Source organism: Ascaphus truei, chromosome 9 (genome assembly GCF_040206685.1).
Source record: "Ascaphus truei isolate aAscTru1 chromosome 9, aAscTru1.hap1, whole genome shotgun sequence".
NCBI lineage: Eukaryota > Metazoa > Chordata > Amphibia > Anura > Ascaphidae > Ascaphus > Ascaphus truei.
The window spans coordinates 66324244-66345653 of NC_134491.1; the positions used below are offsets into that span (position 1 = coordinate 66324244).

Sequence of the window (21410 nt, forward strand, 5' to 3'; positions counted from 1 at the left end):
TCCCCGGAGCAGCTTCCACTACTGCAGTAGGTCCAGAGTCTCCAAGCAGCGCTGGATGCAAGTTGTGCAGAGCAACTTCAAATCTCCCACTCAGTGTGCAAGCAACCTCGAGTTCAGGTGTCCCTGGCAAGTCCTGAGCCCACCGTTTAGTGTCACGGGAGACCAGGTTTATCAACACCTTTTATATCGGGATCATATGATTGAGCAAAGCAAGGAGGTAAAATAAATTGTAATTTATTTCACGAAAAGAAATACACAATGTAACACAATTTACATGGTTAACACGCTTACTGGGAACGGGGCTAACGAATAAAATCTTCTTTTAAACGAAATTCTCAAAAATGACCTCTGTAGGATCCCTTTCCAGTGACCGGGAGGTACTCACGTATGTCCTGGAACTGATTTCGGCATGCAATGCCAGCTGTGACTGCTACGTTCTCAAAAGCAGGACGAGAAACTTTTCGGAGTTGAAATCTCTGAAGCCGGCGTCTATTCTTCACAGAGCATCTTTGAATTTGCCTCTGATGATTTGGCGCTTAGAATCTGCTGTTTTGATTGGCTGCAAGGTTTCTAATGGGTTTCAGTGTCCCATTCCCAAACCTCTACAGCCGAGCGTGGGAATTTCACTGCCAGACAATCACAGATTTGCCGGTATTGTAAAGCCGGGTGGGCACCATTTCTCATTCTGTAAAGGAGCATGCGCCAACCTGGCACCTCTGTCTCTTAGCATATTGAGCCCACCCGCTGTCCAGGCTCCACAAAGTCTGGGGTAGGGCAAATGGTTGTCGGATAGCCCTTTGTTAGCCCAGGATGGAGTATAACTGCAGTACCCAGTCTGTTCTTACACCTTGACATCCCTGAGGCTTTAAAGTCTGGACTCTGCACAGACCCATCGGCACCAAGCTTGGTAGCCACCTGGTCCCTCGGAACCCAGGACTTGGAAATCCTTCAGTTCATTGACAGATTATCAGTACATATACAGATTAAACATAACTCTTTAATAAAATATACTGGTCCCTGTATCGTGTGTGATAAAATGTCTGATGTCAGGGATGGAGTAAGGGGATATACTGTCTACACTCACTAGCCTCATCCTTGCCATACTCTAGTAATGAGTTTAACTTTTTACATGCAAAAAACACTCAGAGCTTTATCATATAGCTGGAGCATCGCCTGAACCCCTATACTAGGTCCAGGGTACCTGGGCATGTACCTGGCCATCCCTCCTTTATACTGGGGACACCCGGTAGGTTGCAGGTATACATTAACCCCTTCATGCCCCGTTTACCTTGTCTGGATCATGCTGCCACAGGAATCCTAGCGGTGAGTCAAAAGAACGTTTTCAGTGTAGGAGTTTGCCTGGAGCAATGTGCTTTGATATATCCGAGAATCTCTCTTGATTCCCGGATACATCTTTTGGGGTATCCTGTAACTATGGAACCCCGATACATAGCCACATTCTGTAAAGACTTTCTCCGGCAAACCCACCCTGAAACTTACAGCCTACAAATCTCCTGGTCCCAGTACCCCAAGAAAGGTAAAACACACAAAAAATCTTTAATGTCGCATAATTTGCACACAGTCACAGCAATGCATTTCTGACATTTAGGTCCAAGAGCTGACACTCTAGAACCTCAATACACGGATCAGGGGTAACCAAGAGGGCTGAACCGTTATTAGTGACCCTGGGTACCCCTTCACCGTCACACTTATCTACCTGCACGCCAGCCCAGGAGAGATCTCTGGAACTCAGATCAGCCGCTACTTTTCTAGAGTCCCCCTCTCCATAGAGAAACATGGAGAACGGAGCAGCGACCCATCACAACTCGGATGCTGTGTGGTGAGTCAATTACAGCTCGAGGGCTCGTCTGTGTTGGCCAATCTGGGCTGGGAGTGTGAAAAGGAGGTTGAGGCAAGGAGGACAAGAATTACGAACCAGCCAATGAGAACAGTGCCTACCTCCCCTGTTCTCAGTGCCGACTCGCTATCTCTTGATGAGATAGAGAGGTGCCTATCTGGTCAGACAATGGCTCCGCTCTTCGGATTAACGTCTACCAGATAGGAGGCCTGCCCACATTTTCACATTTTCCCCTATCAATCTGCACCAGATTTCTTACATAATATATCACTGCTGTTCACTGAAAAATGGTTTAATGCATCAAAACACACTTTCTCTGCCCCAAAATTGCCCTAGTACATATACCCAGAAGTGTGAAGTTTAATACTTCCTATTAAGACATCCTGACATAAACACAAAAATGCAAGAAACCTAATGTATAAGAACCTTGATACATTGATATTAAAATATGACAAATTAAACTGTCTCAGCACTAATGTAATGGCAATATACCACTCTTACACAATGTAACTTGAAATCAAAGCTGGAGGTGTAACCATAGAAATATACTGTATGTGCATAGCTGCATTTTCCTTCCCCATTACAACATTTTCTAAGAATGTTACTATATGTTTATATGGATTACCAGTCTGTTGGATCTGGCTTTGTCTTTGTGTTGACTCCCTGCCTACTCTCAGTTCTCATGCTGCTAATGTCAAAAAGAGGAAAAGCACACGCATTGCGAACTCAGCGTGGGGCGTATGAGCACTACAATGGCAGTAACATCAAGTGGCATTTCCAACAATAGAAGGGTGTAGCAACAGGTTAAAGTTACAGCAAAGATTTGGCAGTCTTTCTGTTGAAGTAAGCTAATGGTTTTGAACTTTTTAAGAACCGTGGAACTCTTTATAAATATATTGTGAGGCCATGGAACTTAGCCCATCTGTTATGTACCAAAAACATCAATGGATGTATAGTAACATGGCTTTCCTTTTAAAAATAAACTAATATCTTTATATATATAAGTATACATAAAAGTTTTAAAAAAAAGTTATTTGTAGCAATAATCCAAATCTATATATAATACAATGGAGCAAGTAGGTGGATTTGAAAAATGTGAAATGTGTACATATTCTAAAAGATCAAATCAGGAGATTGTAAAAAAAAGTAATAAAAAAACATTTAAAACAGAAAATAAAAAAGTATATAGAAAGATACACCCAATGAGGATTCTGTCAAAATTGCTCACATTTCCCAAATCAGTAGTTATCTGTAAGAAAATGTACAGATGTAGCAAGACTCACGGTCTCTGCGCCTTGGTCGAAGAATGAAAAGTCGGTGGCGCTGGACACCGTGTTTGCCATGATTGAGCTGTGGGGGGTCCATGCTTCCTATTGGGAGCTCACACAGTGTTAATCCTGTAGTTCCATGACCGTGGGATGCAGCAGCACCGAAGACCGTTAGCATTGCTACATTTGTATGGAGTCCATATGAGCTGATAATCCGGAATGAGGTGAGAAGGATTCAGGAGACTTGTGCAGTTTCTTCACAGGATAGACTAGATCCACTAGAATATCTAAAAACAAAAGAGGAGAAGCGCATTAACAAAATGTGTTTTGTTGTAACAACAACAACCTTCATCAGGGATATGTTACGACGAAACATGTTAGGTTAATTGAAGAGGGACTCGGACAGAGCCTGGCACGTTTTTATCTGGAGGGCAGGCGTGACTAACCAGCCCAGGTATTACACACTCTACGTTACTTCACAAACGTTACTGATAATGTACGTAAAAAACATATATGCCACATATATGACCATACACACACAAACACCACATATCAGTTACATGCATCAAACAAACTCAAACCAGATACAAGTACATACAAACATAGCACATTCTTGCACCATACACACACTAGATAAATACACACATACACACACAAACACACAAACACACACACACACACACATCATATATATGCACCATGCATAAACCTACACAGCAGATCGATGCACCATACATACACCTACACACTAGATAGATGCACCATGCATACACCCACAAACCAGATACATGCACCAACTACACACACACAAACACCAGATACATGCACCATGCAGCCACACACCACAAATATGCACAATGCACCTACATACCAGACACATGCACCATACATATATACATCAGACACATAAAGTCTAAAACTTACTCACATCATATATATATTAACTATAAACACACAGATGCATGCACGATTCACATACACATTAAATACATGCAATACACAGGCAAAATACACTACAAATACATGTAACATACAAATATCAGATGCATGCACCATATATACACCAGATACATGCAAGTTCCACACACATCAATACATCGACCACATATAAACACAGACACACATATATACTAGTACTTACTCACACACACTGACCAACATACACACACATAAACACTTAGTGATCTTTAAGCTGAAGCAGAGAGGAGAATGGAGTCCAGCCAAGGGGAGCTCGGAACTGCCCCCACCTGGCTGGAGTCTGCCACTGCTTACATAGCCCTATCTGCTAAGTAAGGCTGCGACTCCGCAGGCGCTGACCGCGCTCATGATTGAGAGCAGTGACATCAACAACTCTCTAAGCATGAGCACCGGGATATCCTGATTATTTCACAAGCGCGCGCAGGGTTGGGGGGGGGGGGGGATGGGCATTGTGGGCACGTTGAGCGCACTTGAAAGTTAAACTTTTTTATTTACTCAAGTGCAAAACTTGAGTGAGCGCACGTGTCTGGGCACACACACTGTGTGAGTGGGGACTTACACATAAAGATTTATGTAAGTAAAAGTGGCAAGCACCGCACACTCATCACGCTCAGCGGCAGCGGGGACGCAGCCTAAGTAATCAGCTCCTCCTCCCCTCCAAACAGCCCAGCAATACAAAATGTGAGCAGACCAGGGAGCAATAGCCCTCCTGCCCCTCAGGCCAGCCTGCCCCTGGACTCAGAGTGTGGCAGTCATGTCATCACATAGATATGAATTCATGGAGCTGCTAGCTGGAGAAACGGAGAAAACTCTGTAGACCTGTAGAGGACACGTGTTTTCAGCATCTCCTTCACTTTACAGTTGTAAATTGGGACAAAGCTGTTTGGGTCAGAAGAGGGTGATAGTGAACACAGTTTACATTTTAGGCTGGATCCAAAAACTGATGGTCAATGCAACACAGGATGTAAGAATAGCGAGGAGACCTGGAGGTTCAAGTAAGAGAGGAAAAATGAGATGAGATTATTGTCAGAGAGTGCTAAAGTAAAGAGAAAAGAGCAGTTTTTAGTGAAGACAAGGTCAAGGAGGTTGTCGTCCCTGTGGGTACTAGAAGCAATCTATTAGACCAAAGGATGAAGTGAGACGGAGGAATGAAAAGGGTCATCAATGTGGCAGAGTGGGTAAATCAGAAGAGAGTAACAAGGATTCAAAGTCAGAAAGGAAATGGAGTATGAGGATGAAGAGCTCAGGCGGCCTATAGATGACCGCAATGCAAAGACTGGAGAGAAAAAGTGAATAGTGTAGATCAAAGGATAAGAATGTCAGGGAAGCAGATGTAGGCAGGAGATGAAATTTGGAGGAAATAAGAATTCCCACTCCACCACCACATCCCGCGGAGTGAGGTAAGTGTTTGAGAAAGAGAGGCTCACCACACCAGAGAGGCTACCTCCAAAGCACAGTCATTGTGAGAGCCAAGTTTTAGTTGTTGCGTTGTTGGTAAAGTGGGAGAAGAAGGGTCCATGCACTGTTAGTAATTTGTTAGGAATAAAGTGAATATTTCAGAAAGACCATGAAAAAGTGGGAGCAACAGGTTGGAAGGGTTAGAACATTTGGATATCATTGGGAGAAAAGATGTTAGTCGAGGGAGAGAGCAAGTGGAGATAAGGTAGGGGTTAGAATTTGGAGCAATGTCTCCTATGGCTAAGAGGAGAGCTAGGGCCAGGAGGTGAGAGGACGGACATGCACTCTTGCGTGGAGTGGAGGTAGGTGGTAGACGTGAATGCAGAAAGCAGTGAAGTTCATGAGTTCATAAAAGGTTGAGAGGGAAGAAGAGAGGCAGACATGTATATGGAGTAGGGAGAGTTGTGAAGTAGGTTAATTGAAGAGAAAGTGTTTGAGGAAAAATGTAGCAGCAAGAATAAAGAAAATTAGAGTGGGCATAATGAAAGAGGGGATAGCCAGGAAAGGGCAAATGAGATTGTAAGAAGTATTGAGAGAGCATGTGCTAAATTAAAATGGGAGAAGGGAATTGGTGCAAGACGATCAGTTTTTGAAGCATGGAAGTGGTAGAGGAGGGAGCTCACACGAAGATGTCAAATTATATCCTATAATAATATAATAATAGCATGTTTTTGTATAGCGCTGCTAGTTTTTACGTAGTGCTTTACAGAGACATTTTTGCAGGCACAGGTCCCTGCCCCGTGGAGCTTACAATCTATGTTTTTGATGCCTGTGGCACAAGGAGATAAAGTGACTTGCCCAAGGTCACAAGGAGCCGACACCGGAAATTGAACCAGGTTCCCGTTTCAAACTCAGTGCCAGTCAGTGTCTTTACTCACTGAGCCACTCCTATGCTCATTTAGGCTGCAGCCCGCTGCCTGCGCTGCACGCGCGTCTGCGAGGCAGGGGGAGCGTGCAGCCGAATTCCTTGGTCTACAGTGAGCTGCAGGGTGAAAGAGAGGGGGGGCATAACGGGGGATTGGTGGGGTGCGGCGTGACATCACCCGGCAGGTTTGTCCTCATTGGCTGAACCGCCGGGGGGGGGGGCGTGGCCTAGAGCTTTGTCGCCACTCCTGATCTCAATTTTCTTGAGAGCAGGAGTTTCAGACGGCACAGCATGGCGGCCAGCCCTCGCAGTGGGCCCGCCCCCCCCTCGCAGTGGGCCCGCCCCCCCCCCTTGCAGCGGGCCCGCCCCCCCCTTGCAGCGGGCCAGGCACCATTGTGGGGCGGCTCTTGTCCCTGCAGCGTCCGTCACAGCGGGCGCTGCAATAGCCAGCGGGGACTTGGCCTTAGATGTGCTGTAGCAGCATCCAGACATATATAAATCCACCTCTGTTCAAACTCAAACACTTAACACTTTCTCAAGTCGTACAGAACTATTTAGAACATCACAAAAATTGAACAGAGCTAATCAGCAAATCACAAGATGGACAAATGGCTGAGAGGAGGTAAAGGTGTAGTTAGATTAAATTACCAGTTAAATGAACAGTGGATGAGACGTGGGCTGAAACAAGAGATGAAATCTATGGAGGGTTTAACAGATGAATTGAGAAATTAGATTTATTCCATGTTAATTATATTATCTGGTGATAAGTGGTAGGGAATATGTTACATGGCTGAGCACTTTCACTCACTGTATTGCTACTCCAGTACCTGTTGCTAACTGCAGTTTTAACTGTTGACGTCAAAGCTTCAAAGAGCAAAGTCATGCTGGTTTTGCTTGTTACCACAGCATTGAGAATCCTGCCCTCTTCACATTGTATTGTATTGTATTGTTTGTCTTTATTTATATAGCGCCATTAGTGTACATAGCGCTTCACAGCAGTAATACATGTGGTAATCAAATAAATAACAGATAATATAAATAACAGATCATGGGAATAAGTGCTTCAGACATAAAAGTAACATTAAGGAAGAGAAGTCCCTGCCCCGAGGAGCTTACAGTCTAATTGGTAGGTAGGGAGAACGTACAGAGACAGTAGGAGGGAGTTCTGGTAAGTGCGTCTGCAGGGGGCCAAGCTTTATGTATCATGTGTTCAGAATATCCACAGTGCTATTCATATGCTTCTTTAAGCAAGTGTGTCTTAAGGTGGGTCTTAAATGTGGATAGAGAGGGTGCTAGTCGGGTACTGAGGGTAAGGGCATTCCAGAGGTGTGGGGCAGTCAGTGAAAAAGGTTTAAGGTGGGAGAGGGCTTTAGATACAAAGGGGGTAGAAAGAAGACATCCTTGAGAAGAACGCAAGAGTCTGGATGGTGCATAACGAGAAATTACGACTGAGATGTAAGGAGGGGCAGAAGAGTGTAAAGCTTTAAAAGTGAGGAGAAGAATGGAGTGTGAGATGCAGGATTTGATCAGAAGCCAGGAGAGGGATTTCATGAGGGGAGATGCTGAGACAGATCTAGGAAAGAGAAGCTGATAGCAGGAAGGCCGGACAGCAGGAGGTTACAGTAATCAAGACGGGAGAGAATGAGGGCCTGAGTCAGAGTTTTAGCAGTCGAGCAACAGAGGAAAGGGCGTATCTTTGTTATATTGCGGAGGAAAAAGCGACATGTTTTAGAAATGTTTTGAATGTGAGGGGCGAATGTGAGAGAGGACTCGAGTGTGACCCCTAGGCAGCGGGCTTGGGCTACTGGGTGAATGATCGTAGTTCTAACAGTAATGTGGAAGGAAGTAGTAGGGCCAGGTTTGGGAGGAAGTATGAGGAGCTCTGTTTTAGCCATGTTGAGTTTAAGGCGGCGGAGGGCCATCCAGGATGATATAGAAGAGAGACATTCAGAAACTTGGTTTGTACAGCAGGTGTAAGGTCAGGTGTTGAAAAGTATATTTGTGTGTCGTCAGCATAGAGGTGATAATTAAACCCAAACGATGTTATTAGGTCACCTAGAGAGAGTGTATACAGAGAAAAGAGAAGAGGTCCCAGGACAGAGCCCTGGGGTACCCCCACAGAGAGATCAATAGAGGAGGAGGAGGTGTTAGCAGAAGAGACACTGAAAGTACGATGGAGGAGGTAAGATGAGATCCAGGATAGAGCTTTGTTCCGAATACCAAGAGTATGGAGAATGTGAAGGAGAAGAGGGTGGTCCACAGTGTCAAATGCTGCAGAGAGGTCGACTAATATGAGCAGCGTGTAATGACCTCTGTCTTTGGCAGCATGGAGGTCGTCAGTTATTTTAGTGAGGGCTGTTTCCGTGGAGTGAGCAGTGCGGAAGCCAGAATGTAGAGGGTCTAGGAGAGAATAGGTGTTGAGAAAATGGAGCAAGCGAGAGAATACAAGACGTTCAAGGAGTTTAGAGGCAAAAGGCAGGAGGGAGACAGGTCGATAGTTAGAAAGACAGGTAGGGTCAAGCTTGCTGTTTTTGATTAATGGTATGACTGTTGCATGTTTGAAGGAGGATGGAAAGGTTCCAGAGCAGAGGGAGGAGTTAAAAATGTGTGTGAGCGTAGGGATTATAGTAGGAGCAAGAGGTTTTAGGAGATGGGAGGAAATGGGGTCAAGAGGGCAAGTGGTAGAGGGAGAAGAGGCGATCAACAGTGACACATCCTCCTCTGAAACAGTGGAAAAAGAGTCAAGGAAGGCAGGAGGAGAGTTAGGAGGAGGTGTAGGATGGGAGGAAGAAACAGAGGGGATGTTCTGCCATATGGATTCCACCTTTTCCTTAAAATAGTCAGCAAAGTCCTGAGCGGAGATGGAGGAAGGAGAGGCAGCTGAGGGTGGTTTGAGTAGAGTATCAAAGACAGCGAACAGTCGGCGTGGGTTAGACTTGTGCATGTTGATTAGTGAAGAAAAGTAGGCTTGTCTAGCTTGCGAGAGGGCAGAGTTGAAACAGGATAGCATAAATTTGTAGCGAAGGAAGTCTGCGAGAGTATGAGATTTCCTCCAGAGGCGTTCAGAGGAATGAGTGGAGGAACGCCGCATGCACGTGTGGGAATTTAGCCAGGGTTAGAAGGGCTAGGGCGGCAGAGAGAAAGCGGGGCATGTAGATCAAGAGAGGAGGACAAGGCAGAGTTGTAGTTCCTGACCAGGTTGTCAGGGTCTGTAGCAAAGCTGAGAGAGGAGAGGGAGGAGCGTAAAGTGGACTCAAAGTCAGGTAAGTGAATAGAGCGCAGGTTTCTGCAGAACCGGGGGGTAGATGGAGGTGGAGAAGGGGAGAAGCGAGATAGAGAGAATGAGATGAGGTGATGGTCAGAGAGAGGAAAAGGGGAAATGGAGAAATCGGAGAGAGAGAAGTTTTTAGTGAAAACCAGGTCTAAGTAGTGGCCATCCTTGTGGGTGCTGGCTGCAGTCCACTGTTGAAGGCCAAAAGAAGAGGTTAGAGAAAGAAAGCGGGAAGCCAAGGGAGAGAGGGGTCATCAATGTGGCAATTGAAGTTCTCAAGGAGAAGAACAGGGGAGTCTGAGGAGAGGAAGAAAGAGAGCCAGGATTCAAAGTGAGAGAGAAAGGCAGAAGGGGGATGAGTAGAGGTAGGTGGGCGATAGATGACCGCCACATGGACAGGGAGAGGAGAGAAGATCTGGACAGTGTGAGAATCAAAGGAGGGAAAAGCAAGAGAGGGGGGAATAGGAAGGGTTCGGTAACGACAGAGAGAGGAGAGCAGGAGCCCCACACCTCCACCCCTGCCATCAGGGCGCGGAGTGTGGGAGAAGGAAAGGCCACCATTGGAGAGGGCAGCCTCCAGAGCAGAGTCAGACTGAGTGAGCTAGGTCTCAGTTATAGCAAATAGGAGCAGAGAGTGAGAGAGAAAAAAGTCATGTACAAGGAGGCATTTGTTAGAAAGGGAGCGAGCATTCCAAAGGGCACAGGAGAAAGGGAGAGAGGAGGGAGGGTGGCAGGGGATTGGTATGAGGTTGCAGGGGTTGACACCAGAGGGAGTAGAGGTTGCAATTGGCAGGCGAGGAAGAGCGCATGTAGGAATAGGGCAAGGACCAGGATTGGGAGAAGCAAAGAGGAGAAGCATGGACAGAAAGAGGATGTGTGAGGATGATTTGTAGGGGTGTTTTTTAGTGCAGGGAATATAGCTGTGTGGTGTCAGAGGACGCATTTCCTTTATAATCTGTTTGTCGTCACGCTACATATGGCCCTGCAAAAAAACCCCTGTGGGGTATAAACCCATTTATAAGACACTAGATAAGTTGCATTACTTATTTTCTTCCATGATTGTATTGAGGGTTAACTATGGCAGCTACTTGGTAACAACGATACCATGTGAAAATAGAATCTTTCAGCAGGTTGTCACCAATTATCTCATCTCCTGCGTTCTGAAATAAAAAGAAAGACACATCTGTACCGAAGAGTTAACGTTACATTATTGCTGTGAATATGGTACAATATAAAGCAAAAATGAGTATGGATCAGTGACTGAAGTGGATTAAAAAAAAATAGTGGTCCTGTGTGACATCATTAAAAAAAACTAAGAATTAAATGTTAGGGTAAATCTCTATAAACCCTATGTTACAAAGATGTATATAATAGTTATGCTACAAAATCAAAAGGGAGAGTTTTTCTCAAATAAATCAATTGATCTATAAGAAGAAAGAAGAATTGTAACTGTATAAATAACACAGCAGGCATACTGTTTATGGGGGAAATAAATAGTCATACATTTATTCCATCTCCCCTTGTACTATCACACTTGACTATTGCTACGAAGAAATACTTCTATCCAACATTCAGTCGCACTCAGTGCCGTCTTAACGCATGGGCACGCTGGGCACGCTGGGCACGCTGGGCAGTTGCCGGGGGCCCCAAGAGCATGTATTCCTGTGAGTGGTTGTGTAGGCCGGGCCCAGTGCACTGCTTTGCCCGGGGGCCTATAATGCTGTTAATATGGCCCTGGTCTCACTGATATTTTTGTACTATTGCTCTAATAGATTTAAATCGTGTTATTCTCAGATGAAAATCCCCCAAAACACACTGATTTTTGTCCTTGGCGGTTGACATGATCTCTGTAGCACTGTTTATGTATTTCGTCACTTCTCTGCTCATATAACGTAAATGAAAACATATTTAGGGACAGAATAATAAGAAAAGCATGTGGGATTAGCAACGCTTTTCAAAGCAAAAGCCTTCTAAGAGCCACACTGACTGCTCTATATAACCACTCCCCGGATTTGCTCACGGGCACAAGCAAGACAAAATAAAGGCTAAAGTAGTTTGATCGATATTAAGACATACATGCTCCGAAGGGTGATGTATCAAAAACTCCAGGATGCAAAACTGGAGCTAAACCAGCACCCGTTGTATATATATAAAAATGCCAGTGTTTTCAATGGGATTTATTTCCTTGATAAATATAACGCTTCATATTTACACCCATAGCGCCTCCCAAAAACAGTACTAGAATTATGAAAGAAATTTTTTTCTGACAAATGATTTTTACAAAAACTATAAATCACGAGTTAATTTTTTACCCGAGCGCCATTGTACCAATCTCCTGGCTGCGCAACATGGATAGAATTTCATAGCATTGCGGACTTCTTTGGAACTTGGCACATAGCCCCAATGTGTTTTTAATTGAGCTACCTTTCAATTTCAATTTGTGGAATGGTTTCCTTTCCTCACAAATTATAGTACTTGATGCATAGACACAGCGCTGCATATTTGGGATTTTTACCGAAATCTTCTCCTTTTGTGTTCAAAACAGACGCCCCACATTTTATTTGGGAGTCTGACTCGTTCAGTGCCCTATTGACGTTCGGTGTACGTCAAGAAAAGGGGCTTTGCATCATTAGACTGTGGTTGTTTTTTAGGGGCTGTGCGCATTCACACTGAATGGGGTGGGCCGCCCTCACAACATCACATACGGCTTGACGGACGGAAGAGAAAACGCTACACGTGGCTACTCTTGATACGGAAGTGCTGGAGGGTCAGTGGCTACGGAGGTGGCAAGAACCTCCCGCACAGAAAGAGTTAAAACAGCAGTTCCCCGAAACCTCCGGGACCCCACTCTGGATTCCGATGTAGTTTTTGCGCTAGTGTGAGATTAAACAAATACTACAAATATGGTCAGGGAGTCTGACGATTACTTTTTATTGGCTGCCGGAGCTAGGCAGACCCGGACGGCCATATTGTGCCTAGGGTTGCCAGGTGTCCAGTATTGAACCGGACTGTCCTGTATTTGGACACTCTGTCCAGTAAAAAATTAGAGGTAATACTGGACATGTATGTGTCCGGTATTACCTCTCTTGCCATCCTGATTGGTTGCTGCTGGGAAATGCAGCCAATCAGGATAACGTGTCAGGAGTCTAGTAGTCGGGCGAGGAGGAAACAGCATGGAGCACAGAGAGGTGTGTGTGTGTGTATATGTGTTTCTCGAGCGTGTCACACCTTTCACCATTATGTCCAGTATTTTTGGAGGAGCCACCTGGCAACAGTAACTGTGCCCACCGGCCATGTATTTCTGTCCAGTCGAAAGTTATATCTTTGAAACCTCTGTTTATTTTTTCCACTTATCTTGTTGTATTGATAAAAAAAATCGCCTTTTTCATCATTGGAGTGCTGTGGACTACCTTGTCCGTTTGTACATCTACATATATACACACATACACATATATATGTACTGTACACACAAAAACACATTTTTAAAAAATATATTTATACTCACACACATACAATATTATAGCAAATTATACTAATGATGGTAAAAACACTCCAGAGCATTTAGTTTTTATGGACACATGAAAAAAAAACAAATACAAATTCTTTCTTTACATGGTCTCACTCTCCGACTATAATAACTCATTGAAAATGCCCTTGGTATTCATTCACTTTGACACCAGGGGACTGGATAGGAGGAGCCGCGCATGCGCGACAAGAGAGCACATAAAAGCCATGCTCAGCCAGCACGTGACTAGCACTGGGGCTTTCATTGCATGGAGCTGGCCAGGCACACTCAGCGGGGCCGCTGCAGCCCAGTGTAACGCCTCGCCCGTGTGCCGGGACCCCGCTGCAGCCCAGTGTAACGCCTCGCCCGTGTGCCGGGACCCCGCTGCAGCCCAGTGTAACGCCTCTCCCGTGTGCCGGGACCCCGCTGCAGCCCAGTGTAACGCCTCTCCCGTGTGCCGGGACCCCGCTGCAGCTTGCGGTGAGTTATACATTGTATCACCGCCTCCTGCCGCTGCTGATCCCCACGTGGGGAAGGGATCTCTTTAGGGAGCACATTGTGAGTCTGTGGGGGGATTCCTGATTGCGATTCTGTGAGCTCTTTGTTAAGGGGGATCAGACTTGTTCCCTTATTTTGTGTGGCCACCGTGAAAGAGTTGCCCAGTCCTGTTTGTTCTGCGCAGACTGCATATGGAGTCCTATAATGTGTGTCCACATGGAAGTTTAATCTCATTCACCTTTGAGTAGAATGCAGTAGGCGTGTTATTTGTACATAACCTTTGTATGACGCCTCCGTGTGTCCTCTGGGCTGCCTGCGAATGGGGGGAGGGGGTCGTTTGCCTCATGTCGGGGTCTTATGCCCCTAGAGGTCCCATGCCCCTAGGGGTCCCATGGAGATGGCCTGTGCATGGGGGTCTCGCTTGTCCCTAGGGATGATGTGGAGTGTCTGCACATTGGGGTCGAATTGCAGTACATGGGGTCTTGTGTGTGTCATGTGGGGTATTTTGCGGGTGGTATGTGTTACTACTGGTTTCGTGGAGTGCCTGTTCATGGGGTCGCACATGTTCCTAGTGCAGTGTCTGTGCATGGGGGTCTTGTATGGTCCCATGGAGTTTCTGTGCATGGGAAAGGGGGAGGGTGGTGTGCATGTGAAAGGGGGGGGGGGGGGGTCGCATGTTTCCCTAAGGGTTCCATGGAGTGCATGTTCATGGAGGGGCTTGTATGTGTCCCTTGGTTGTGTAGAGTGCCTTTACATGGGGATCTTGTTTTGGCCCCATGGAGCTCCTGTGCATGGGGTCTGGTAGAGTTCCTCCCCTTTCCCCCAAATCACATGCACATGCCCCTAGGGGTTGTGTGCAGTGCATGGGTGTCTTGTATATGTCCCTAGCGGTCATGTCCCATGATCTTGTACGGGTCCAATGGAGTTCCTGTGCATGGGGGTCTCGTATGGGTTTCATGGAGGGGTCTTGTATGTGTCCCTAGGGATATGCATGGGGGTCTTGTGTCCCTAGGGGTTGTGACGTGCCTCTGCATGGGGCTTTTGTACGTGTCCCTAGGGGTCATGTCCCATTGTTTATCATTGCTGTGCGAGAGGCCAATGCCCTTGAATAGATAAGTGCTCACAGTACATTAGTTTGGTTACAGTACTGAAACTTTCACCTTTTTGCTTGTGTAACAGCCGATGGTTACATTGCCAGATAATTGTAGAAATTATGGCGGCAGAATGAAGAGATCCATTCAGATGGCTATGAAATTCTGCTCGCCTAATCACACTGGATGGGAGATACTTTGTTTGTGGGTGGTGTAATTATTGGCACAGTATATGCATATTTCTATGAATAAATATTTGCATGTGGAATCATTACTGAATGAATAAATGGTAAAAATGCTAATCTCAAACTAAAAACAAACGGATTAGTTCTTTAGCTGTGAACTTGACATGCTGTTTGAAAAACAATGTTTTTTAAGACTGCATATGAATCTGTACACTAGATATTGAAATATTAGGAGTGGTGCAGAAGTTTATGGATTTGAGTATATAAACATGTTCATGTTGACTCCTAGATCTATGGCCCTGGGCGAGTGTTTTGATCACTTCATGCATTAAAAAGGAGGCTCTTTGCCATGACCCCATTACACTGTGAACCCTTTCCTTTGTTGTACAAGTTCACATGGTTTTCCCTGTGCTGTCACTTATCCTGTTTAGTGATGGAAGTGCAGGTGCAGTTAACCCTTTCACTGCTAGGTGGACCAGCAACACAGTGCAGGTACCTTTTTGGCTGCCAAAGAGTTAACGTTGGTGTTCCCTCACTCTTTCTGTCCCCCTCTTGTCTCTGGTTTGCCCTTGCTGCAGGTCTCAATAACTGTCACGAGGGAACGGGGGGGGGGGGGGGGGGGGGAAAGGGGGTGAGTGACGTTGATGGGCGACATTCTTCCAGCACATTGCATCAGACGATGATTCAGTCATTTGGTGATTTGGTTTCTTAAGCCTTCCCACTTGATTCTTCGAGGTCACACAAGGTTGGTCAGTTTTAGCTGTCCTTGAAGACTGCAAGACCAAGTGTGGTGTAGGTGAATAGAAAATAAACTTTATTTTTTTTTTAAATTTCTGTTATCCTAATTTCTAGTTTGTTACCATGGTAATATTTATGCTGCAACTTTTTTTTAATATATATATATATAATGTGCAAATATAGCTGTATGCTCATCTGCATGTCTTAGGCAGGTCTGCAACCCCGCCTTTCCCCATTATCACCCAGCATACAGCACTTACACTGCAGCAAGGGATTCTGGGAAATGACATGCAAATGAGCACACAGTGTCACTTTTTGCCTCAATAACCATTTTTAACATGGTTCCCTATAGGCTTAAGCTTGCTGCATGGTCACAGCTTTGAGCACAGCCAGGGTTAAGGTGCATACCCAGAAAACCACCCACAGACAGCTGTTTCGACCTTGATGGGTCTCATCAGTGTGGGGTTGATTTTACTGGGAATGCAAGAGAGGCTTATGGGATAGGCCAAACCATAATACTGAGTTAAGTTATGGTGAGTAAAAAAAGTGACAAAAACCCTCCACAGGAAAGCAAATATGCAAATATAGCTCTATGCTCATCTGCATGTCTTAGGCAGGTCTGCAACCCCGCCTTTCCCCATTATCACCCAGCATACAGCACTTCCACTGCAGCAAGGGATTCTGGGAAATGACATGCAAATGAGCACACAGTGTCACTTTTTGCCTCAATAACCATTTTTAACATGGTTCCCTATATATATATATATATATATTACACGCGCGGTGCAAACAAAATGCAGTCGCTCTATCGGGCCGGCCGTTGTGTGTGCGCGCGATGAAGAGCGACCGTGCGGCAAAATGTTGAGTCAAATGACATCACGTTAACCCAACGGCATCACCGGAGAGGCGTGAAGTTACAGAGGCCTCACACAATTTCCCCTGCGGTGTCTCTAAACCCCCCCACCCCCCGATTAAATCTTGCGCACCCCTGCCACAGGCCTCTTATAAACGGCATTTGTTTTGTCGCGACACGCCGGTACTATAAGCACGTCCTTAGATTGCTCTGGAGAGAGCTCCATTTTAACCTCCTATACTTAATTTCAAACATGTATCTCCTCGATTGAGCAGCGCAGTCTTTAATGGTGTAAGAGCCACTTCTCTTTCTCTGGGTTTATGGAAGAGGGATATGGATGTAGCCAATCTTTTGCCCCCATTGAACTGTCAATGTTATAGAGTAAATGTGGCATAGTTTTGCATATCAACACTTGTTTCAATTTGCTCAACGCCAAATCTCTCGTAAAATTATGCGAACACTTTTACTTTCAGCGTCGCGTTAATGGGTGCAGTGACGTTGGCTTCATCGGTACCAAAGCGATATGAAATGTATACTGTGGCCCACAACACCAGATATAATCTGTCTGCAAACATATCTGAATGCATTTAGCATGGGGCTAGGATTTGTTTGTTTGTGGGTAAGTGGATGGAGGGTACATTTGGCAATGATTATATAAGCCTTGAAGCCTATAACCACCAACATACGTAGTTGACCCTTTTACATATGGTTTTTTTTTTTGTATGTAATTCTACATTCTTAACTGTTGGCAATCTTTTGGTACTCCTGTTAAAAAAAAAAACCCTGGTTGTGTGACCACAGCAGTGATTATACAAAACGCTGTCCTAGTCACGCAGCTCAAAAGCAAATTGCTGAAATTCAATTACAGTAAACATAACTTGCGTGCCGCCTAGAACTGCTTTCTCTCCTGCCTCCTCGGCTTGTTCAGGTGCCGCTTGGCGGCCGCGTGAGGATGTCCTCACCGGATCGCACTGCTGCCCAGCGCCATCTGGTATAATCGTAGCCTAACACAGCGGTGCGCAGACTGGGGGGGGGGGCACTTTATTGTGGGGCGCGGCGGTTACAGAAGCCCATCGCTGAGAGCGTGAGGCTTCTACGTTTACTTACTGGCTTCAGTCCATGCGTCTCCATGGCAACAGTGTCAAATGACGCCTAATACCATGGAGACGTGACGTCACATGACCCCACAGCATCATTTAATGCTTCATTGGAGGTAAGGGGGGCGTGACCAAGGAGGAGAGCGGGAGGGGGGTGCAGCGCATGACGTTTGCGCACCCCTGGCCTAACGCATAATGGCTGCTTCAGTCCGTGTAACTCAGCAGTTACAATGTATCCTTGTATTGCTAAGGTAATTATCTATTGTTAGTTAAAACTGCTGGGAAATTTGGGAACAAATTATCCCAAACAGGAAAGTATTACAAATATCTTGCACGGCTGGGGAGTTGAGCAGAAACCTGCTAGAGAAATCAAAAGATTGTCATTTTATATTAAAAGTAATGACAATGGCATTGAGCTGGATAATAACATTTTTTTTTTATGCTGTAAGTATTGTCTGATACACGGGTGGCTAACTCCAGTCCTCAATGACCACCAACACGTCAGGATATCCCTGCTTCAGTGGTACAGCCTCGTGGGGGATGGTTGGCGGGGGGGGGGGGGGGGAGGGGTGTCTAGGAAACAAACAAGCAGATTGCAAGTCATAAGGGCTCCATGGCTGCAACTTATTTTTTTTTTTTTGGGGTGTGTCGTATGTCAATGGGGCACTGAAGTGGTTAAATAGTAGCAGAAGTTCTGGGTTTGTAAGCTCACACAAAACAAGACAGCGCACTTTAAACCCTGCTCTATTTATAGGGAATCGGGCTGTTTAGTTCTTCTCCCGCCCACTCCTATTCTGCCCAAACTTCATCTTGCAAACACAAAGCCAGCACTTGCTTGTCAGATATGCTTTTGTGGTATGGAGCAGTCGGCTGCATGACCTGCTTCTGGACATGGTAAGCGTCTTTGTATCTTGGCAACCGGTGTTCTGGAGAATGTGAAACTAGTGCTACTTGGAGGTGCTGCCTCTCTAGGCTGTTAAAGTGAAATATTGGATATTAAAATCACTTGACTCTATGTACACATTGTGAACAAATGCCTGAAGGTGGGAACTTCAATGCATGTTCAATATGTTGATAACCCAACCTGGGCTAGTGCAGTTTTTTCAAGAGATCCCTGCTTCAGCACAGTTGACTGAGCCAACTGTGCTGAAGCAGCATTATCCTACAGCTGACCTGTTTGGTGACCCTTGAGGACTAGAGTTGACTAGCCCTGAATGATGACTTGAATATCTGTTCCTGTGCATATTGGGTAAGAAGTCGGCATCTAAAACACCCATCTAATTTCGCAAGTCGTAAGGAGTCCGTGGTGTCGCAAACTTTTTTTTTTTTAATTACGCAGTGGAAAACTTGCTTGTAAAGACTGGTGTAATAAAGTAAACTTGCAGTACGCCCTTTACATAGACATGCAGCTCATTTGTGTTTAAATGCAACATAATCTAGTTGGAATTAGCACCCTGAATATGTAATGATTTTGTAACATTTGTTTAGTGGGCTAGTGATTAGCCTTTTGTTAGAGGTTATCCAGGGGGTTTAATATCGCTGCCTTATCTTGCACATTGTTTTTGTCCAAGTGCAAGGTGAGCCTCCTAGTGAGGAGTGACTCGTGGGTAAAGGCACTGTCTCGGAGTTTGAATCGGGGGAACCTGGTTCGATTACCTGTGTCTGCTCCTTGTGACCTTGGGCAAGTCACACGTTCCCTGTGGATCAGGCACCAAAAAAAGATTGTATGCTCATCTGGGCAGGGACTGTCTGTAAATATTCCTGTGCTGCGTACCGAACTCCTGTAATTGTGCTGGCGCTTGTAGAAAGCGCTATATGAAATCTTATTGGTCCCTTAAAGCAGCACCCAATGCTGTTCATATTTCACTTGTACTTTTCATTGAGTCAGTATGCAGTCTGGGATTTATTTAAAATTTTTTTTTTTTTTGTTTTGTCCTCTACCTCCCCCTTTTTTTTTGTTTTCCATTGAATAACTTGTGTGCAGCAAGGATTACCCTACAGCTGTAGACATTTATTTATAAAATGTTTTACCAGGAAGTAATACATAGTTACCTCTCGTTTTCAAGTACTGTATGTCCAGGGCACAGTTATGTTGACAAATCCATGGTTACAAATACGTGGACTGGCTGAAGGCCATACAGCAGCTGCCTTTTTGAGGTGGTTTTTTTTTTTTCCCCCTTATTATTTTCCTATCTTTGAAAAATATGTATGGTTATGCACTTGTGAAGGCTCAGTCTCTGATACTAAAAAAACAAAAAACAAATTTGTTTTGGTAATTAACATACTGTTGTTTTTGTACCCCTGGGGTTACTGCATTGTTTCAGTCAATTTGGCTACGAGTCACTAAATAAAAGCAGTGTATCGCATGCCAAGACTTTAAATTTGAGTATATGGTGTTTTACACTGTACCTGCATGGCAAAGCCTGTGCTCCATAGTTAAACTGGCCTCCAGTTATGTGACGTGCATGAGTTGGGAAGCTGACCTTCTGCAGGTGAAGACTTCTATACTGTTGTGCTTGATAGCAGAAATTAGTTGGTGTCAACATTAAGGACTTATGGCTGACTGTTCTAACACTAACCAGATAAAGCCAGGAACTCTTCCCATCCTATTAACTTGGAGCAAACATGTTTTGGGATACACACATTGAATTGCAGCCATCTGATTGCATCAATAAAAACTCTCAAACACCAGTTTTACTGGCAGTTGTGGAACTGGATGCAGCTGATACAAATTCTGGAGGCAGTCCGTGCTTCGGAAATTGTATATAGCCTGTAGGGGCTGTTCAGCTGGCAAGCAACAAACTCGTACGCAACATGTTGAGATCACGTTCTGCTGGTTGTTGGCTTTTGAAGTTTTCTGGATATAATAATGTTTTACTTTAGTGGCAGTAATTGATCTACAAGCCTTTAGGCCTGTCTACTTTTTTAAAAGCAGATACCCCCGTGTCTTGTTCTACATTACAGAGGCTGGTTTAAAAAACAAAAAAAAGTATAGAATTTTTATAAATTAATTCTAAACCAGAGTTTAATTTCATAAATACAGGAATCTGTTTTTCGTGCCCGCCCTGAGAAATACTGACCCTGCCTATGATGACGCCTAATACTATTTAACCCTACTCCACAATTTTGCTATCGGCTGTATAGTGTGCCCTTGTATTTATTTTTTCCTTCTTTTGGTGCAACACTTATGTTTTATGAAGGCGCTCGATACTCTACGTCTCTTGGGTCACACGATCTCTAATACTTATTGTAAGGATTACCACCTGTACCATGTTCATGGAGTTAAGGTTCTTTTCCTTTTGGAAAATCATCGGATTGTGTCGTTTTGATTCATCTATGATGCTGTGGAGTAGGATCAATGGTGTTTAAGAACTTGGGAACAAATTATTTGTATTTTTTTCCATACCCAAAGCGTATGCTGAATTGGTAAAAGATCCTTTATCTGCCTGTGGTGCAGCCATTAGCATTTAAATAGGAAGATCTGCAACAACGGTTCACAATTCTGCAGCTTTGGCAAGTGACTGGGCAATCACAAGACGACATGGTGTGATATGCAAAGTTCCAGGGCTTGTTCTCTTGTTACTTGTGCACCTGCCAAGCCTTAGACCCACAAAGATCAACATGTTTTAAGGAAGCAAAGTAGCAGAACAAAGACTTGACAGGGTGCACTATTTATCTTCTCTCCCTGTTCCCCCTCCCCCTCTTACCTTGGCTCCGGCATTGACGTCACATTGCCATGGCGTCA

General features: G+C 44.9%; 1 protein-coding gene and 1 long non-coding RNA gene across 3 annotated transcripts in view; one reads left to right on the forward strand and one right to left on the reverse strand.

The window, feature by feature from the left end:
* Positions 1-288: 288 nt before the first annotated feature.
* Positions 289-15550, reverse strand: LOC142503185 (uncharacterized). The gene is made up of 3 exons (XR_012803955.1): positions 15474-15550; positions 10742-10858; positions 289-3413 (listed from the first exon to the last, which is right to left on the reverse strand). It is a non-coding gene; the product is annotated as an uncharacterized LOC142503185 (long non-coding RNA).
* Positions 13442-21410, forward strand: part of LOC142503184 (monocarboxylate transporter 1-like) — a 42599-nt gene continuing 34630 nt past the window's right edge. Inside the window, exon 1 of one of the 2 annotated variants that reach the window (XM_075615287.1) lies at positions 13442-13683. The gene's annotated coding sequence lies outside the window, so the exon portion shown is untranslated. Of the gene's footprint in view, positions 13684-18538; positions 18560-21410 lie in introns of those variants that run through there. The other variant, XM_075615288.1, reaches the window with a different exon arrangement.